General features: G+C 39.9%; 1 pseudogene; it reads right to left on the bottom strand.

Moving 5' to 3' along the window:
• Window positions 1–667: 667 nt before the first annotated feature.
• Window positions 668–985, bottom strand: LOC138833746 (large ribosomal subunit protein P1 pseudogene; annotated as a pseudogene).
• Window positions 986–6,750: the final 5,765 nt, after the last annotated feature.

Raw genomic sequence — 6,750 nt, 5'->3', positions numbered from 1 at the left:
CTGGAACAGCCATGTGTCCCTGAGAGCCCTTTCATTCCTTTACTCCCTCACAATTGCTCGTCTTTGAATTGCCTGGCAAAAAGGAGAGAGAAAGATGATGTCTTGGGCTCCCTATATAGTAAGGGACTAAATTTACTGCTGCCTTTTCCAATTCTGCGGCCACAACAACTGCTGCAACCTACTTCCATCCTTAGATAACTTCCTTGAGAGGAGAGTTACATTGTCTGGCTGTCAGATAGAATCAATTCATCAATGGTGTTATAATCACCCACCAGGGGTTGCCTAATGAGCAATAAGAAATTAAGTTCAAAGTAGTTCCTTGACACTGGCCCTGACACCAATCCAAGAATAATGAAGTCTTAGACATTAAAGACAGTACTGACCATTGAACTCATGTGAGTATTTTCCCAATTAAGAGTGTTTTCTTTGTACTTTTACCATCAATTCATGAAAACCTGTTGTAAATGACAAACTAAGGAATCAGTTTAGTTGGGCAATCGCCTCTGCTGTGACCATTGGACACTGAAGTTTCTTCATTACACAACAAATCTATACAGTCAAAGTCCCCTTGGAACTCCTACTACTCACTATCCATGGATTAAATACTTTGGTAGCTGATCTTTTTTTTTTAAGAGTCCAGCTTTTATTGAATAAGTTGCAAAGAGGTTTAGTCAAAAAGATCGATGCCCAGATCATTGTCAGACTCTTCCAATTTTTCCTTCTTGGCCTCCACTGTCTTCTCCTCAGCTGGGGCAGGAACTCCAGCTGGAGCAGCACTTGCAGCTGGTGCCAGGCCCACAAGCCCCGACACTGCAGATGTTGACACTGGCCAGGGCCTTTGCGAACAGGCCTGTCCAGAAAGGTTCCACATTCATCCTGGGCTGCTTTGATGTGGGCACCGAACTTATCCTCTGTGACAGGTGACCTCATCGTGATGCAGGATGAAGGTAGAGTAGATATAGGGGAGTTTGGAGATGGAAGCCATGGTGCAGACTGCTGGGTGTGGTGCTAGTCACAGGAAGAAGTAAGGACCTCACCCCAACTAGGCCCCAAGAACTGAGCACCTTGGAGGCATCTGAGGAATAAAACTGATATTTGATCTTTTTTTTTTTGACCCGTATATCCATGTTTATTACAACTTTGTTCACAACAAACAAACAGTAGAACTAGCCAAGGTTCCCAACAATAGATAAACAGATATAAAAAGGATATGGTATGTATCTAAATTACATAACTATAAATAAAGATAAAATTATGGTATTTGATCTTATAACTAGTATTTCTCAGATTTTTAATTCTGCCTCAATGATTTTAGGTTTATGTTTGGGCACCCTCAAAAATATTTATAACTGGCCACATAATCCTTTTTATATCTTCAAATCATCAAAAATGTTCTCCATACAATTAGCTCTTGCAGACTTCTTTTGCCTAAAATATATCCATATTACAGTGAATGAGAAATTAAGTCAATGAAGGTTTTGTTTGTTTTAATGGTACTATGGGAGACTGAACTCAAGGTAGACACCCTAGTACTTGTGTCATACCTCCAGTCCCCTCTCACATTGGTAATTTTCAAGATTGGGTCTTCCTCTGTCTGTGTGTGTGTATGTGTTGGTCCTGGGTGCCATGACTAAGTTTCTTTGGCTCAAGCCTCTACCACTTGAGCCACAGCATCACTTCCAGCCTTTTCTGAATAGTTTATTGAAGATAAGTGTTCCACAGGCTTTTCTGCTCAAACTGACTTCAAATCATGATTTTTAGGTCTCGGCCTCCTGCATAAAAATATAACAGGTATAAGCCACCAGTGCTCAGCTAAGATAGGATCTTTTTTTATGTCTAAATCAGGCTAGGTTGAAATCTCTCTAATTGTGCTTTCTTAAGTCAAACTCAACCACACTACAGGCTACCTACCATGCTATGCTACTCCAAGCAATGCAAGTGTTGTCTAGAGAGACAGACATATAACCTGAAGGAGTCTTGAAGACATATAATGAAGGAAAATGCACACTACACACTCTGTCAGTGGAGTCTAGAGTATCCACATGTTCCCAGCACCTAACATACTCCCAGGCACAGATCTGTCACTGAGCAAATGTTTGTGCTTCAAAACTGCCAACATCCACACTGTGAATGAAGCATCTCATGATAGGCTGGATGATTTAGACACATTACCTCCTACTTTATAAACTGACACCATGCTGTTTAACCACATAATTCTTTCCAAAGATGTTTTTGGGGACCAAAAGGAAGAGACCACTGCCATTTAAAATGAGATAGACTAGGCAGTGTGTTTACAGTTTTAAAAAATATGCCATCAGGCTGGAAACTACAGCTTTACTCCAATAAAATTTCAATAAGTATTTGGCACCATTGGTCATTTCTTTTCCAGTTGTTTAGTGGTTGAAGTTGACTCAAGCAATAAAAATCTTCCCCAGTGGTGATGATTTTAAAAGAATGTGAAACTAGAAAATACATGTACGCGTGCGCACACACACACACACACACACACACACACACACACACACACACACACACACACACACACACACACACACACACACATACACAGAGCAAGCAAAGATCAGAATCAATAATGCCTTTTACTCAATGTATAAATGAAATTGGGTGGCCTGGCACCAGTGGCTCATACCTGTAATCCTAGCTACTCAGGAGGCTGAGATCTGAGGATCACAGTTTGAAGCCACAGTTTGAAGCCAGCCCCAGCAGGAAAATCCGTGGGACTCTTATCTCCAATTAACAACCAGAAACCCAGAAGTAGCACAGTGGTTCAAGTGGTAGGTTAGAAACAATAGCAAGAAAGGAAAAACCACTTGTGTCCCTATCTTGGGGTTCATTTTGCTTAACATCATCTTATCTGACATTTTCTGCTTGACTCAGACATATACCAGTTATTGCAAATAAGGGAAACCATGGGACCTAGTTTCTTTGGGCTTAGCTGATTTCACTTAATATAATTTTCTCCAAGTCTTTCCATTTTCTAACAAATAGGGCATGTCATTCTTTCTGATGGAGGCACAGAATTCCATTGTGTATATATACCATATTTTCTTGATCCATTCATCTACTGAGGGGCATCTGGGTTGGTGCCATATCTTAGCTATGGTAAATAATGCTGCAATAAACATAGTTGTGCTGGTATCTTTAGTATGGTCTTGTTTGTAAACATTTGGGTAAATGCCCAGAAGGGGGATTGCTGAGTCATAGGGGAGCTCTCTGTGGAGTCTTTTGAGGAACCTCCATGCTACTTTCCAAAGTGGTTGAACAAGTTTACACTCCCACCAACAATGCAGTAGGGTTCCCTTCTGGCCATATCCTCTGCAGCATCTGTTGTTAAATTAGAGTTCTTGATTATAGCCATTCTAACTGGGGTGAGGTGGAATCTCAATGTTGATTTGATTTGCATTTCTTTAATGGCTGGAGAGAATAAATATTTCTTCATGTGTCTATTGGCCATTCTTATTTCTTCTTCAGAGAAGTTTCTTTTTAAGTCTTTAGCCCACTTATTAATCAGGTGGTTGTTTCTTTGAGGATCTGTTGTTGGGGGATTTTTTGAGTTACAAGTATATTTTAGATGTGACACCCTTGTCTGTTGTATGGCTAGTGAAGATCTTCCCCCAATCCATGGGCTTTCTATTGAAGCTCTGCATCTTCACACAATCCCATTTGTCTAACCTTTCTTTGATTTGTTGTGTTTCTGGGTCTCTATTAAGAAAATTCTGGCCTGTGCCAAGGAGACCTAAGTTTTCTCCTATTCCATCCTATAATGTTTTCAGGGGTCTGCTTTGACTCCAAGGTCTCTGATCCATTTGGAGTTGATTCTGGTGAAGGGTGATATACAAGGATCTAGCTTTAGTTTTCTACAAGTGATTAACCAATTTTGCCAGCACCATTTACTGAAGAGGCTGTCTTTCTTCCATTCTATTTTTTTTAGCTCCCTTATTGAAGATTAGGTGGCTATAGGTCTGTGGGTTCATTTCTAGGTTTTCAATTCTATTCCATTGGTCCTGAGGTCTCTTCTTGTGCCAGTACCAAGCTGTTTTGATTACTATGGTTTTGTAGTAGAGTTTGAAATTTGGTATTGATATTCCTCCAGCATTGTTCTTTCTGTTAAGGATTGTTTTTGCTATTTGGGATCTTTTAATGTTCCATATGAATTTTTGGGTTATCTCTTCTATTTCCTTGAGGAATGAGGTTGGAATATTGATAGGTATAGCATTGAACTTGTAGATAGCCTTGGGAAGTATTGCCATTTTCACGGTGTTGATCTTTTCAATCCAGGAGCATGGGAGGTTTTTCCACTTTCTAAGTTCTGCTTTGATTTCCTTTTTCAGGTCCTTCACTTCTTTGGTTAAGTTACTTTCTAAGTATTTTATTTTTTGAGGGGCAATTACAAATGGAATTGCTTTCTTGATTTCAGCCACACTCTTCTCATTGTTGGCATACAGAAAAGCCATTGATTTTTCAGGGTTAATTTTATACCCTGCCACTTTGCAAAAGTTTTGAATCAGCTTGAGTAATTTGGGAGTGGAGTCCATGGGATTCTTTAAATACAAGATCATGTCATCTGCAAAGAGGGAGAGTTTTACTTCATCTTTCCCTATTTGGATCCCATTTATGTTTGCATCTTGTTTTATTGCTGTAGCTAGGCATTCTAATACTAAATTGAAGAGAAGTGGAGAGAGTGGACATCGTTGTCTCGTTCCTGAGTTTAAAGGGAAATGGCTTTAATTTTTCATCATTGAGTATAATGTTAACTGTAGGTTTGTCATATACAGCCTTTATTGTATTGAGGAATGTTCCCTGGATTCCTAGTTTTTCCAGAGCCTTCATCATAAAGTGGTGTTGGATCTTGTCAAATGCTTTTTCTGCATCTATTGAGATATGGTTCTTATCCTTGCTCTTGTTGATGTGATGAATTATATTAATTGATTTGCATATATTGAACCAGCTTTGCATCCTTGAAATGTATCCTGTTTGGTGGTGGTGTATGATTTTTTTTGGCCGGTCGTGGGGCTTGAACTCTGGGCTTGGGTGCTTTCCCTGCGCTCTTCAGCTCAAGGCAAGTGCTCTACCGCAAGTGCTCTACCGCTTGAGCCACAGTGCCACTTCTCATTTTCTCGTGGTTTATTGAAGATAAAGAGTCTCACAGACTTTCCTGCCTGGGCTGGCTTTGAAACACAATCCCCAGATCTCAGCCTCCTGAGTAGCTATGATTATAGACGTGAGCCACTGGTACCCGGCTTTGGTGTATGATTTTTTTGGGTGAATTCTTGAAGTTGATTGACCAAAATTTTGTTGAGAAGTTTTGCATCGATGTTCATCAAAGAAATGGGTCTATAGTTCTCTTTCTTTCATGAGTCCCTGCCTAGTTTTGTCACCCAATATTTTTATTCACTAGGCAAAAATGTTCCTAACTCTGCCATTGGTGACCTCAAGCAATCAGGCAAGGAGAGGTAAAAATCAATTACTCAGAACCTCCTCTATCAAATGGGACTCAATACTGGATTATTTGCTAGCTGTGCTTTCCCTGGTTTATCTAAAATGCTGATAGAGTGGGCATTAGGCTGTGTCATCACAGGAACACTGAACAGAGATGAAGTATCAGACAGCAAGGTGACAGATGGCTACTCTCAAGGATGCATCACGGGGAGGGGAAGAGGCAGAGATGGAATCAGAAGGAGACAAAGACTGAGCCTGGAAGGAAAAAGCAAGGAAACTAGTGGCAGGGAAAGAGAGAGGAATGAGATGCCTATCCACTGATTTATTTGGTTCCAGAAGGGCCAATGCCTTTAGTATTCTTTCAATAAAATAATCTAATACAACTCTTGTATTGAGGAGCACTATATAACTCTAAATTGAGGAAAGGGAATAAACAGAAAAGTTGAGTCTTAGAAACTAAGAGAATACAAAGATACAACTTGGGGTTCACCATTTATCCTCAGTTCAGCCTCTAAATAATCTATTCTATAATGCATGTGATGCACTTATAATATATACATATAACTTACCACAGCAGAAGATGAGAAGTGATAAATATCATAAAAAGAATTTAAATTGAATCGTGGAGTATCCCAGAGTGCAGAGGAAATTGAACTGTTGCCTTAGGGAGGAGAGAATGAGAAGGCTTTTAGAGGGATGTGCCAATTTCAGCCATGAATAAGAATATTCATATGAATATTAAAGCCAAATTCAAATGACTGTGGGTTGCAAATGCCACAACTACAAATATAAAAAAATAAAATCCAATTTTCTCCTACTAGAGCACTCACTTTCTGACTCAAATATCTCCTTTTCTACCTAGTAATAGAAATTTTATCTAGTGATTTCCAGGTATACTCAGTCTACTCTAAGTAAATTCAGTCAATTTAGGTTTAGGCAGTTTGGGATTGTCAGCTCTTTAAGGACTAGGTAGGGGCTGGGACTCATGTACCTTTAAGGAGTTGGGGGGGAGGGGCAGGTAACCTCCACTAGCTACCACACCCTTAAAGCTTCTTCTACTGGAGGGCTCTGGTTCTTTCCCATCTAGCCTTCTCATGCTGCCATTCTCTCTTGGCTACTTCTTTTCCCTGACCTCTGGAAGTGTGTGGTTATTTCTCCACTCTATTCTGGGGCAGAAGGAAGGCTCAAGATGCTTCTTTGGCTCCTCTAATTACTAGACTGTCATTCTTTCTACAAAGGGTTACTGCATCTCAGAAGAAAGATAATCTAAATCTTGACTCATTTTTCTGG

The sequence above is a fragment of the Dipodomys merriami genome, unplaced genomic scaffold (assembly GCF_024711535.1).
Source record: "Dipodomys merriami isolate MVZ:Mamm:240054 unplaced genomic scaffold, mDipMer1.0.p SCAF_21, whole genome shotgun sequence".
In the NCBI taxonomy this organism is placed as follows: Eukaryota; Metazoa; Chordata; class Mammalia; order Rodentia; family Heteromyidae; genus Dipodomys; species Dipodomys merriami.
This window is presented reverse-complemented; position numbering and strand designations above follow the sequence as displayed.